The sequence below is a fragment of the Magnolia sinica genome, chromosome 10 (assembly GCF_029962835.1).
Source record: "Magnolia sinica isolate HGM2019 chromosome 10, MsV1, whole genome shotgun sequence".
NCBI lineage: Eukaryota > Viridiplantae > Streptophyta > Magnoliopsida > Magnoliales > Magnoliaceae > Magnolia > Magnolia sinica.
In genome coordinates, this window is record NC_080582.1 from 16,644,888 (window position 1) to 16,659,883 (window position 14,996).

Here is a 14,996-nt window from a genome sequence, read left to right on the forward strand (position 1 = left end):
AGCTGCTGACCGAACCAAGCCGAGCTGGCCAATTAGGCTCGAGGACCGAGCCGAGCCGGGTTCGAGCTAGGGTTAGCTAGCGGCCGAGCTGAGTCAACCTGTGCCAAGCTCGACTCGGTTCGACTGGTGTACACCTCTAAGTGGGTGCCATAGAAAAATAAAATAAAAGAACATTTAATGCATCCAATTACTAAAAAAATTTCTATACCACAAGGAGTGGTGTGGGTGCCTGCAGATAATCAGTTCTGATAATTAAATGCTTCAGCTCGGAAACTGGCCTCAACCCCAATCAATCCGTCCCACTTGCACACCTTGCAAGAATGCTTTATGAAAATTCACACAAGCCATGATAGAAAATCAATTTTGGCTCTCTTTACGGTATAAGAGGTCCTAGTGTGTTTCATTCAAGGCCTGAGTTCCCTGTTTGGAGTTATTTTAAAGATGTGGGGTTTATGGTTGACCTATATATATAAGCCATTGATTTGTTGGCCCCTATCATGGATGGACAATTCCCTCAAAATCTTCCAAATTGGAAGACCTCGCCATCAGATCTTTTAACCATGTATTTGCATGCTAACAATCGAAAAGTTGGAGTTGACCAATTGAGAGGACATACTTGGATTGGTCCATCCATAATCAAGATCAAGATGTCAAATCAATGGCTTGGATAGACTAACCGTGGGCCCCACATCTGGGGAACACGAGCTAATCGAATGTAAATCCAGGGATTAGATGCTTTATCGTGGATACTAAGATTCAAAGCTCTAGCAACTCGTATGAATGCATCTGGAAATTAATTATAACTGCCTTGTGCTTTCGGATTTCAGAGGAATGGTTCCTACCCTGATATTTGTGGTAAACCTACCGTCTGTCCATTTTGCTTACCTTGCTAGGATATTGGCCGAAAAATTATGTAAGTTGAAAACTCAAGTATACCGATGCCACAAGAAAAGGATGGTAGGTATATGCCTACTATGATGGTAGGTCATTCCTACTTGGATGAACCGAAAACATAAAAATTAGCCTGATCCAAAACTTTCGTGGCCCCATAAATGTTTCCATGGTGGATGTTCAATTCTCCGTGCCCACTTGAGTTTTGAATTTGTGTCATTTTTGGGCCATGTCCTATAGCATGATTTGTAAAAAGGGTTGGACAGGGTGGATTTCTCACAAACATCATGGTGTGCAGACCTAGCTTACCATTCGTAGCAGGCAATCCTCCTCCTTACCATTGCAATTCTCATTTTGGATGGCATATGTTCGCTATCTTTTTGTTTTGGTGCATCTAAGATTGGCCTTTGGCCATTTATAGTTGTTCACAGTGAGAAATCTCATTTTTAATTTCTTGGCTCAGAGGTTTTTGAATTTTGATGCTTTCTCAGGATATTGTTTTGAAAATCTTACTAAAATTTTAAAAATATATTATAAATTAATAAATAGTTAAAAATTTTAACAACAAAAAGTAGTTATGATAAGGTAATTTTATGGGAAAGCTCATTCTTTTCTTCTTTTTTTTTTTAGAATGGAAATTACCCAAGAACCCTCGTGTTTTGTTTTTCTTTAAAAGGCAATAAAGTAGTAAATTTTCTGCCCCACATTGTATGTATATTACATCCAAGTCTATCAAACATCTACAACCAATTATAATGATCATACGGGCCAAAAATCTTTCTGATAGAATCACTAGTTGGGCTGTATATGTATCTTGATGTTTTTAAATAGTGCATATTATTCTTTATAATGTGGCTCATCTTCCATTTAGATTGACTAATTTTTTGTTATCCTTTGTATATTATTTTTTAAATAGTGTATATTATTCTATATATCATTTTAGGGTATATGACCAAAATCGAGGCATATCTAAGACAATGGGGATAATGACATCCATTGTTAAAACTTTCTTGGGGCCACCATGACATTCATTTACCATCCAACCTACTCATTAAGTCATATAGACCTAAAAAGAAAAACAGATATTAGCTCGATCAGATCCTTACTCATGGCTTAGTGGTAGACTTGCAAGAGTTTTAACACTAGGTTCAAGTACCCATTGTGGTGTGTGAAGATGTGTGTGTATGCTCACTTGGTCACCAGTACTCACGAGAACTCATGAGCACTTTTTGATAAATGATGTGAGCACAAAATTTGAATGGTAAGATTTTTAATCCTCATTGTGTGGTCAACTTATGGCTTGGATTTCTCTCCACTTTGTGCCTACATCCTAAAATGATATGATAAAATATATGAACAGTGTGGATAAGGTCAAAACTTCATGGATTCCAGGGGACTGTTTATTTGCCATCCAACATGTTGATAAGGTCAAAAAAACCTAGATGAAGAGGCCACATAAATATCACCTTGATCCAAATCTTTTTGGCCCACAAGAAGTTTTTAATGGTCAATCACCACTGTTTCCTGTGCTATGGTCCATCTGAGATTTAGAACTGCTTCATTTTTTGGAAGATGCCCTAAAATAAGATTTCAATGCGGATGGACGGTGTAGATGTAGTCACGTGCATCACCTAAATCGCTCCTTGAATTGAGTACGGATATAGGTGTAGAATGCATGGGCCTCGCTTCTCAGGCGAACCACACTACAGCAAATAATGGTTATTTAATGTCCACCGTTAAGAACTTCTTGGGGGCACATGAGTTTTGGATTATGCTGATATTTTTTTTTTCTTTAATCCTAGTATTTATAACCTAATCAATATATTTGATGGCAAATAAATCTTAAAGTGGACCGTATGAATTTTTAATTTTAATTTTTATTTATTTATTATTTATTTTTGGGTTAGCTTGGTAGTACACACCCATGTCAGTACACACACTCCAAGTGGACCGTATGATGCTTTCAACGGTAAGTGTTCAATTACCACGATTTTGGTGTGATGTGGTCAACCTGAGATTTGTATCTACCACATTGTTTATGGGTTTTCTTCCACACCGTGCATCCATTTCTCTGTATCATTTTAGGGTATATGACCAAAATCGAGGCAGATCTAAGACAGTGGGGATAATGACATCCATTGTTGAAACTTTCTTAGGACCCACCCTGACATTCATTTACTATCCAGCCTACTCATAAAGTCACATAGACATAAAAGGAAAACAAATAATAGCAAACCCATAAATCCCGGTGGCCACTCAGAGCCCCTGGCCATTCGGAGGGGGCAGTATGCAAACCGCGTCGCTTGTTTGGATATGAGGCCAAACGATTTTTTTTTTTTAAATGCCCTTAAACCCCATTTCATTAATGAAAGTCATGGGCCCGCCTGCTACTTCAATACTTTCCAGAGACTACCCGCCTGTCTCATGTTTCATCGGGCTAGGGACGATGCAAATTAGCTATTGACAACTTCCAGGCCTACTAAAGTAGCATCACTAAGTTCTATTGGCCCCACTATGATGTATGTGTTGTATCCATTCCATTCATTTGGAGAGATCATCTCAGGGCATGAGCCAAATAATGAGCCAGATCCAAAGCTCAAGTGGACCCACCACATAAACAGTAGGGATAGGCCCATCATGACATTTATTTAATATCCAACCTGTTCATAAGTTTATGCAAGACATGGACAAAGGGAAAACACAAATATCAACTTATCAAAAACTTTCTAAGTCCTAAGAAGATTTTAATGATAGGCATTCAATCCCCAACTATTTTCTGTGGTGGATTCTACTTGAGCTTTGGATCTTCATTATTCTTTGCCTCATGCTCTAAAATAATCTCTTCAAATGGATGGATGGTGTGGATACAATACATACATTATGGCAGGGCCCACAAAACTTGGTGATGTCACTTCAACAGTGAGATAACTAATGAAGCCGCATCTGGCAGGGTGAAGTGGCTTCACTAGCTATCTCGGTAATGAAGTGACATCATTAATTTCTGTGGGCTCCACCATGATGTATATGTTGTATACCCACCATCCATCCATTTGTAGAGATCATTTTAGGGCATGAGACAAAAAATAAGGCAGATCCAAAGATCAAGTGGACCCCATCATAGAAAATAGTGGGATTGAATGCTTACCATTAAAATCTTCTTGGGAACCACATAAGTTTTTTGATGGAGCTGTTATTTATGTTTTCCCTTGGTCCATGTTTGTGTGAACTTATGAAAAGGTTGGATCTCAAATAAACATCATGGTGGGCCTTAGGAAAATTTCCCTGGTGGGCATCATTGTCCCCACTATTTTCTGTGGTCGATCATGCTTTAATTTGATTTGTCAAAATGAATGGAAGGCGTGATGAAACACATACATCATGGTGGGCTCCACAGATCCCTTACTAATACCATCTTTCTCTAGCTAGGCCCCAATGGGGGGTAGTAACCGATCCACATCCTTTGGAGACGGTCTCCTACGAATTTATGTGGAAGCCTTCATGTACGCCGTAGGATGAGGAGAGCGGCTGGGATTCCTGCTTACTGCTGCATGCATGATTTGCCAAACAAACCTGGTACTTGTTTACCTTTTACGAAATACATGCGAAAGAGAAACACATCCAAATTCTTCCTAAATTCATAATTCAAAGCCACTAAGACTAAATCACCTAAATCCAATGGAACACCCTCGTCTTTCTGCGACACTGTAACACAAATAAAAGAGAATTACAATAGTTCAAGAAGAGAAGAATAACAAAGTAAACAGAGGTAGTTTAAGCATAGAAGAATCATTTAGTTGATGGACGCCATTCTTTGAAATGGATGTTGCAAGGCTTGATGCTACCCACCCATTTTATGCTTTCCCGCCATCTCAACTCACCTTGGATCTCGACATCTGCTGCAGAATCATTTGTGTTATGGAGAGGAAGCTTATCCAGCATTGGGCATCCTTGAATCTTCAACTTCTTCAGCATCGGCACATGCCCACTGTGAATTCTTTTCAATTTGTGTAACTCCCAAAGACGTAAATTGACTAGCTGTGGAAGGAAATGCATTTTGCCCCACCACGTTGTCTTCTGCAAAGACCTTTTCCGGTCTACAACAGAATTTTATTGCAAGTAATTTAAGATTCTGTAACTGAATGCTCGAAGAGAAGAAGTTGATGAGCTTCTGGCAACATTCCAAATGTATAAATGTATATGCTTTTGGCATGCGAAGCTCCCTATTCCAACCCGGCACACTGTTCTTAATTTGGCAAGATCGGACACCCTTAGATTTTCTAAACTGACTGCCGCATCAACATCTGCAGTTCCTCCGACTATGAGATACTCCAATTGATGGCATTTCTCGATCCATCATTCTTTAGTTTGTCCATCTTCATGCTGACATCGGACAGTGCCTTAACAAACACATTTCGATACAAATGAAAGAATTCTGTCACCAAGAGAACCCCTCTAACACCATCCAGGGAATTCTTACCACCGCAAACCTCCAGGCGTCTTTCATAACTCATAGACTGATCAAATCGAGTATAAATACGCTGTTAGATAAATCACTTTCTTTTAAAATGAGCATATATATCCTTGTGGCCTCCCTCGCAGGGACAGACCAAGAAATGAAGTTTTAGAAAGCAGGATTCCCACAGATCAGGGCTTTGGTCCAAAAACTCGAAAATGCTGGCATCACTGACTGAGATGCGACGTCTACTGCTGTCTTGGAGCTATTCGTGTAGCGAATTCAATCTACATCGATCCCAATTCAATTCTCGATCTTCTTGAGATGCTCCATTCCCAACAGGTCCAGGCACCGCATGGTAATCAGATTGAAAATTTTGTGCGAGCGCTCTTCCATTTTCATGCCTGATAGATCAAGTGCCTCATATTTTGAAAGTTTATTTGGGATGACCAGTGTCAGTAGAGAGCGACAACCCTTGAGCGAGAGCTGGCTGAAGTTACAGACACCTGAGATTTTGAGACGTTGGAGGCTTTGCATGTTGTGGAAGGATACCTCAACCATCTTCGTCAGGGGAGTTTGATGGAGATCGAGGATCTTGAGTTTCTGCATATCCTTTAAGAATGCAGGAAAATCGTCTAGCTTGCAGCAGCTCTGGAGCTTCAATAACTGTAATTCGCAAAGGCAGGACAGGGATGAGGGCAGGGAAGAGATGCTTGTGGAAGAAAGGTCGAGGACTCGGAGTCTGGTCATATTCCTGGAAAAAACCATCTGGGATTTCTTGCTACTGCTCATTGTCGTTGAGCAACAATGTCGAGAGAAGAGGGCAATCTGTAGAGCAAAATGGGAGTGTTTCTACCTCATTATTGGATAATGAGATCCACTGGCATGATTCTTTCCTATCAAAGTTGTACTTCTCTAGGAACATCTGAGAATCAATCACTTCCATCACATGAGAATTCATATCCACATGATATTGTTCTCCTGAAGATCCCTCCATTGTAAATTGCTTTTGTAGCCAATCCATAAATTCTCCACGACCAATGACCTCGGCCTCAGATACCGACCACTACCTTAGAATAGAAAATATTCAGGGAGGATCACCGCCTTATGCGGGAGGGACTGCTCTCCGAGACCACAACATGTAAGTGGCCCATAAGGTTTATTGATAGACACCTTACTCAAGTCAAGAGAAAGATATGCACAACTACTCTAATCCAACTATGCCCATGGTGCGCCTGCCTTGACTTGGGCATCGGAGGGTCCCCGACTACAACTGGCGCCCCTAGTGTCTCTTTGTTTTGCATGTGCACTACCGGCTAACAAGAGGAAGGGTAGGATCGACCGGATTACAGCATCAACAGGAGCCTAGGTAATTTGGTCTTGATGACACCAGGGACAATAGCACCATGCATCTCTCTGCGAGCTCTTTGAGCAGTATATTCCCCAGTCTCTTGAAAGCCGCTTCATTATTCTCCTCATTGAAAGATCCATCTAAAAACCCCTCCGACCTCCAATACTCTTCTGTCAAGGAATCTCTATTGATGGAGTGTCCATTTCGACAGAAAAAGGACACGTAAGAGAAGCATTTCAAGAACATGTCTCTGGTTGTTGAGAAACCAATGCTGGCCGTCACATCAGCTGCCTCTTTCTGTAAAAATTCTCAGGTGTCTTCTTTAGACCACTCCCCCAGCGTGATGTTTACTTGGGGTTCCATTTCCTTACAAACTTCTCGGGATTGAGTTGTGATCACGACTTTGCTGCCGCTGGTGATAGCAGGGGCCATGACTAGAACTCCCATCTTTTTCAAGTTGATGCCTTACCAAACATCTTCCAAGACAATGAGGAACCTCTGGCTGCTTAGCTTAGCTGAGATTAGTTTATCAGCTGCGGAGAAGTGCATGGACTTTGGGATCTTCAATGCTTCCTTGATTCCCATCTGTACCTCCATTAAACGATTCCCTTTCCCCTTTTCATGCAACTCCATTAAAATCGGCGTCTGCCAATACTCATCAAAATTAAACGATCCTTCCTGCTCTTTTTGCCAACGGTCCAATTCTCCACTGAATCTCGCTTGCATCTTCTCTGAAAGACTGTCGACCCCTGGTGCTCTTACTCTTATGATCACATCAAACAGATGACTAGATTCTCTGGATTCCTCCATCACTGCTGCAACCACCTGTCTCATGTTCCTCATCTTCCCCACTCCCTCCCATCCCCAAACTGAGAACACCGAAATCTTGTCATCTCTCAAGCAGTCCCATATCTGTTGCCTCATGCGTCATGACCAAGCACTTACAACCTTTCCTCCTCGTTTGAGCCGTCGATCATCGCCATCCTTGGAAGCTGCCATCGCCTCTGGATGATCACTTTCTGCAAAATTGGAATTCCTTGTTTCGTAAGGGTGGAATTGATAGCATGGGCTAGGCATGGCCTGCAAGCTTGGCCCTATCAATTTTCAAGCAGGTTTATAATTAGGCTCGAGTCATGTTAGACCAATCCATCCCGACCTGGCTTCATCCGGATTTTCTCTCTCGCTAATGGATTGCCTATTACACAATCCAATTTTTACCGTGTGTGGAACTTTGCTGGCCCATTGTGATTTATGTGTTAGATCCAAACAATCCTAAAAAGTAGGCACATACAAAGCTCAAGTGGACCACACCACAGGTAGCAGTGGGAGTTGAAAGACTAATTTACAGCTATAGTGTGGCCCATTTGAGCTTTGGATCTGCCTCGCTTTTGGCCTCGTGTCTTACAAGGTATGGAAAAATGGATGGACGATGTGAATCTAATACATACATTATGATGGGGGCCATGGAAGTTCCATATGTCAACACTCCGGGTTTTCTTCTCTTGCAAGCAACTGAATTTATTGATGCATGAAATTTATGTATTTCTTATATCCACACTGTTCATCCATTTTTTCAGATCATTCTGAAAAACAGGGCAAGCCAACACTCAAGTGGACCACACCACAAGAAATAGTAGGAATTGATGCTACTGTTGAAAACTTCCTGTGGCCACAGAAGGCTCTGATTAAGCTGATATTTGTGTTTTAACTTCATCCAGGTATGGGTGACCTTATGAACAGGGTAGATGAGAAGCGTCATGGTTGGCACTAGGAAGGTTTCAACGGTAGTTTGTTCAATCCTCACTTCTTTCTATGGTGTGGTCCACTTGAGCTTTGGATGTACCTCATGTTTGGGTTCATGTTCTAAATTATCTGTAAATATTGATGAACAGTGTGAATTTAACCCAAAAAATCATAATGGGGCTTGGGGAAGATTCACAATTAAAACTTGCATTGTGTAGCAGGCAATCTATCCTGGAGAGAAATTCTGGGTATTTCGTTACTGGAGTCACGAGAAATGCCGCGTTCCAACGAAAAGAAATTATGAAAATAATACTCCGCATTAAACAGTACAGGAGAAACATTGAATGGTTAGGATCTTACAATCTAGAAGACTGCAGGGGATCCCCCATCAATAGTGGTGCCCATCAGACCCAACAATTTGTTTAATGCAAGCGTATAGGATCATGTGCATCAACTATGTATATGTTGATGCTCAGGACCCCTGCTGTAGGGCTATCCCACTTTGATACTTATAGTTTTGTTAGGTTTCTGTATGAGTAACTAATAATATGCTCCTATGAGATTGACTAATATCATCTATTCATCATTGAATTTCCTAATTTATCTTGGTCTTGGGAGCATCTTTATGTGTTTCTGGGAATTTTTTTTTAACCATTTTGTCATATTTAGCAATACAGTTCTCATTTGACAAAAAAAGACAAGAAAATACTCAATGGGACTGGATTACTGATGATACCATATGAATATGACAGTTTTCATCTCTAAGCACACTCCAATGCCTTATGGGCTTGGATTACTGATGTAAGTGCCATCAAAATTCAATTTTCAAACTCCTACCAAAGGAGGGTGATGTGGGGGAGGACGTGATCGGGTCAATCACCATCTTTCTCAGGGATAACTACTCTGAATCTATAGAGCTCTCTGGATTCCTCACAGAGTTTCCTTGAATCCACTAGGGATAAAATAGAAATAAATTCTAATAAATTCGAAAAGAAATTGATTGATGATGAAAAAAAAATAGTAAATTCTAATAAAAGAAATAATTTCTTTTCGAATAATTTCTAATAAATTCAAAAAGAAATTACAATCCTTTAAATAGTGAACTCGAACCTAAGATGAAGTTTTAGAGTCAAAACTCCAGCTCAAACTCCCTAAAACTGTGACTTACTATAAGTAGTTAACTTATTATTTATAACAGTGATGATTCCTATTAGACTTCATGGTTTTTGGCCAAAAATAGTAAGTGTCCAATTTAGCCTAACCACGTTATTCTCCTAATTTTTCTAGGCCCTTTTCATGTTGGGCATGACTCCTAAAACTCAAAGGATCTAAAGTTATGATCGAACTAAAACTTACTATAAAAAATAAAATAAATGGACTTTTGACTGTTGATTTGAAATCTTGCAAATCCGGCATGGGCAACCCTGCATAATAGGGTTGGTTGGCTAAAGTAGCTTATCTTATCCTAAAATATATATGATATGTTGAAAAACTCATTCCGGTCTGCGAGATACGACTGTTCCAAGGTTCTGACAATCCTGATCACTTCTGCCTCCGATCGGGCCTTATCTGGTCCATCTTGGCCATGAAAGTGTCCGCGTTAGAGAAGGTCCCATGCGGTGATTCACCTAAAAACTGGAGATGAAAGGGACCAAATGATTGTACTTTAATTCTTTCCAGTAATGCCTGGGAGGGTACTGCTCCCTATATGCAGTAATTCCACTCCTTGCAGATTTTCCAACAAAACACTAGAGAGAACGAATCAAGAGTACTTTCCTCTTTCCTATAAAGGACTGTTTCTGCAATTACTTGAGACTGCTCCAACCTTCTCCCTCATAGTCCATGCAATTCCAAAGTGATTGGAAAAAAAACAGTGCAAAAACAAGCCACTGAACAATGGAGGAATAGGTGAACTGATTCCTCTCCTTCATTGCACCTGTTTGGGAAGCTAACACCTGTCTTTGGTTGGAGCTTTGCTAAGTGCACACGTGTGTGCAATAGAGCCCATGTACATGCCACTCATGTGCCAGCATGTCATGATAGGTTCAAGATCCAATCCATCCATCAGAAAGGAACCACTAGATTGAGGCCCTATCCTGATAATCAGGTTGATCCACTAGTCAGGTGGGTCACAGTCTGCAAGACAAATGAGTTACTCCAAAAAAATGGATAAAGTTTTCTAACCCATCCACCTGTTTCTAGTATTGGGGCCCACTTGATGAGTGGACCAGATTTATTTTTGGGAGAACATGTAGAAGGTCGGACCAATCTGATGGATGGATTGGATCTCGCACCTATGTGCCATGCTGTCAGTCATCATCCCATGGAAGGAGCGAGCAGAGGCCCGCTTCCTTGTCTGACAAATTCCTCCTACAAGGGGGAGACCAAACTACCACATCCGGATCATGAAGAAACATTGAGCAAGGGAGAGCTCCCTATCTGGGGCAAGACTTGCTAACCTCGGAAACTCCTCCTGGAGGGACCTCTCTCCGATCCACAGGTCTTTCCAGAACTGATTTGCTGCCTGTCACCACATGAGAATCTGACCCTCTCCTTAAACTTGTCCACCACTCTACAGACTGCCTTACACAGCCCAGAAGTTCTATATAAAGACGTCCTTTACCCAGCAGCCCCTTTCCTGGAATCTTCCCCAACTTCTGGGAGAGTGACCTGCTTTAGTTTCCCTAACAGCTGGTGAATTCCTCAGCCTTTGTCTTTAAGGTTCCTTGTGAATGTCAAGTTTCATTCCAGTCTACCATCAACTGACACTTTTTTCTGCAAGGTGATTTTGAATAAACTTGGGAAGTTGGCCCCCAGTGACAACCCATCCATACTTCTTCACATTCCTGTTTCTTCTTATTTCTTTTTGCCCTTTCCAACACCCTAGTTCAAGTCGTGTTGGATCTGGTTGTCAAGGTCCTCAGTTTGGGTTCGTATTGGAAAAGCCAGCCTGATTTGATATCAGGTTGGATTCGGGTTGAGCAAATTCAGGTTGGATTAGGATGTGTTGGGAATAATTACGTCTATTTGGGTTGGGTGGGGTCTGGTCAGGTTGGGTCCCGTTGGATCAAGTATGGTGTAAGTCGGGTTGGGTTGTGTTGGGTTTCTATCCGTCCCTTCGATTTGACGGAGGGAATGGCGATGATTACAGTGATATTGGAGCCAACAACGCTGGCATTCAGCAATGGGAAGAGGAGATGCAGGAGTTTGTTCTGGAAGGTTCGGGCAGAGATAAGGAGGCAGGTGAAAGCGCGGTCGAGGAGAAGGTTCAGCTTCAAATACGACCCTTTCAGCTATGCATTGAATTTCGCTGATGCTGGGTCTGGATTCCTCTATTGAATTAGATAATAGAGATTTAAAATTGTATAAATAGGTTAAATGGGTTTTGTCTTGGGTGGGTTCTGTTTTTGCTTCTTGTATATAGAGTTTTTTTTCTTCTTTTCAGGAACGAGTGTAGGTGAGGTAGCTTTTGTACTGTGATTTCTATCTCGATTCTCCTGTGTCTCGATTTTATTTTTATTTTTTTTTCGTTTTTTAATCTTTTCTTTTCTTAATATCAGTAATGGGTTATGTCTATAAAAAAAAAAAGTCGGGTTGGGTTGGGCTGCGAGTTGGGTCCTCTTGGGGTCAGCTTGGGCTCAGTTTGACCCCCAACCCGGCCCAACCTGATCGAGTTACACTCCTGATCCTGACACCCTTTTTAGCCATGCATCTTGTCCAACGATGTGCTTATGTGTTGTTGCTGTTTTAGGAATATATTCGTACAGTCAACTCTTCCAACCATCTGCCGACATTAATTACTTATGTACCAGTGATCAATGCGACTGTGCAACTTCAGAAGGAACTGTCTGCTCTGCAATCTGAATTGGATCGGATCCAATTCTTACTGAAAATTGCTGATCCGACAAGAGAAGCTGCTCGGAGGAGGGATTCAAAAGCCCAGACATCAAAATCTAACCAGCCAGATATTCCTGTTTCCAACGTCACAAAAAAGGTTTTAAGTGGAGCAAAAGAAAAGCTCTACGCTAGCAAAGCCTGCAAATGGTTCCTCCCATAAATATAAAAGTCTTACCTTAGAAACAAGTAAACCTCCAGAAGGTGATAAAGATGTTAGTGACGGCATAGAAAGCAAAGTGGCCACATACACGGTCACAAAGCCTATATGGCTTGGTGCTACAGAGGACATGTAAGTGAAAGAGAAGCAACATGTACATGATGAAGCGCCACAAAAAATGTATGAATCTGACGACTTTGTTGACATTTGGGAAAGTGGCATTTGATACTATGGACTGACAACAACAAGAAAAGATACTTTGATTTCTAACCATCATTCATTCATTCCACAATAAATATAGGTCAACAGTTAAGAAGAAAAAAAAAATTAGCTCCATGATTTAATGTTGAAGAGAGTATATACTGTTTAATCTTTTATCATGAACAAAATAAAATAATTTACCTTTTACTAAATGATTCTTAAAATGCCCCCAGCAATTTAAAAGCATAAAATGAATGCCAAGTGAAGCTTAAAATAGAAGAGAATAAGTATAATTTGAATTGTAAATTGTAAGATATAAATTATAGAATCGTAGGATTCATATAAAGAGGGATTCAAGGTGAGATTCAAATAGTTTTGCTTAAGATTCAACTCAAATCCTAAATCGTAAATAGTAGGATTTTGATGACCATGCGCTCGTTTAATATATGTGACCAATCACATTGAATTCATGCAGAACAATTGGGCGATGAGCGAACCTCATTGAATGACCGTTATGGTTACTGATGCATAATTTTATCGTGGCCATTGCTCATTCCAAACTGATCAAAAGATTTCAATGAATTGCTCAGAGTCACAGTCAAATGCATGTTGGATGCACTGGTTGCAGATGTAGTGAAGTGGCTAACCATTTTGAACCCTTGCAATGATCCTGAGCATCTAAAGGGTACCGTACATTGTAGAGAACAGCTGGTTGAAGTTGTAAGCTTGTGAAAACCGTTATCGCTACTCATGGAAGATAAAAAGTGGAGGATTTCATGGTCTATATGCTTCCTTTTGGACCTCTCTATAAACAGCAGCTATGAAAATGGAAGATTGTAAATTCAGATGTTATGCATCGGTTGAACCTTTGTATCCATTCTGTGGAATCAGTACAAAATCAATCTGAAATTGAGGGAAACGATTCTAACTACATTTGTTTTCATCTTTCAACAATGCCATTTTACAGTTTTTGCATGTGGACTGGAGCATCCGGAGTTAACGGATTTGATCTTAGGTTATTATGCACAATTGAAGTCTGAATGCAAGTGATTAGTGTATTGTCATTTCAAAGCAACTTTCTAGTGTGTTTTCATTCGAGGAGGCCGAGTTCCCTGTTCGGAAAAAGTTCATAGATGTAGGGTTCATGGTTGATCTTTCCAAGCCATTGATCTGTAGGCCCCCATCGTGGATGGACGATTGCCCCAAAATCTCCCAAATCAGAAGATCCTAGCCATCAAATCTTTTGCCTTTCCTCCAGTGAGTGTGGTTTGTTGGTTCATTTCTTTTTAACAACAGGAGGTTAGAGTTGACCAATTGGGAGGATATACTGGGAATGGTTCATCCATGATGGGGGACGTTAGATCAATGGCTTGGATAGATTAGCCATCGGCCCCACACTTACCAACCAGGTTCGGAAACCAATAGGGAGATTGGCCTCTTTTCATTCTAATGTTGGTGTAAACAATAATACGATAGGGATTTGATTCTTTAGTGCAGATACCGAGATTGAAGGCTCTTGCTACTGGTATGGATGCATCTGGTAATTGTAACTGACTTGTGCATTCGGATTCCAGAGGAATGGTTCCTTCCACATAATGGGATGAAAGTAAGTCCTGCCTGTTTCCATTGCAATCCTCAATTTGGATGGCAGACGGTCACCATCTTTTCGGTGCATCTAAGATTGGCCCTTGGCCATTTATAGGTCTTTGTAGTGACAAATCTCATTATCGGGAATTTCTTCTCTCTAGAATTTCTCAGGATATTGATTGAAAATCTTGCTAAAATTGAAATTTCTCTTATAAATTAATAAATATTTTAGGATTTTAATAATGACTAATTAGGTTCGTCCTTTTTGAGAAGGAAAAGTACCGAAGTACCCTATTTATTGTTTTTCTTTGGAAAGTAATGAAGTCATAAAAAAAAAAGCGGGCCGCCCCACATAGTTTGTGTATAACATTAGCATGCCAAACATATTCAGCCAAACATAATGATCACAAGGACCAACAATATTTTTTAATTGAATCACTAGTGGGCTGTGATTATATTTTGATGATTTTAAGTGGTGTATATTATTTTTTAGGTGTGCCTCATCCTCCTCTTAGATTGACGAAATTTTTGGTACTTTTCAACACTATAGGAGATTACATCTATTGGACGGCTTGGATATCATAAAAATATGTAATGGGCCCCAAGAATTTCTACTATACTAGTTTCTAAAGAAACAAGTGCATGGTGGGCATTATGGTAATTTCAGTGCTCTATTTGTGTGGAATTTTGTGGTAAAAATCGCTAAATAAAACGAG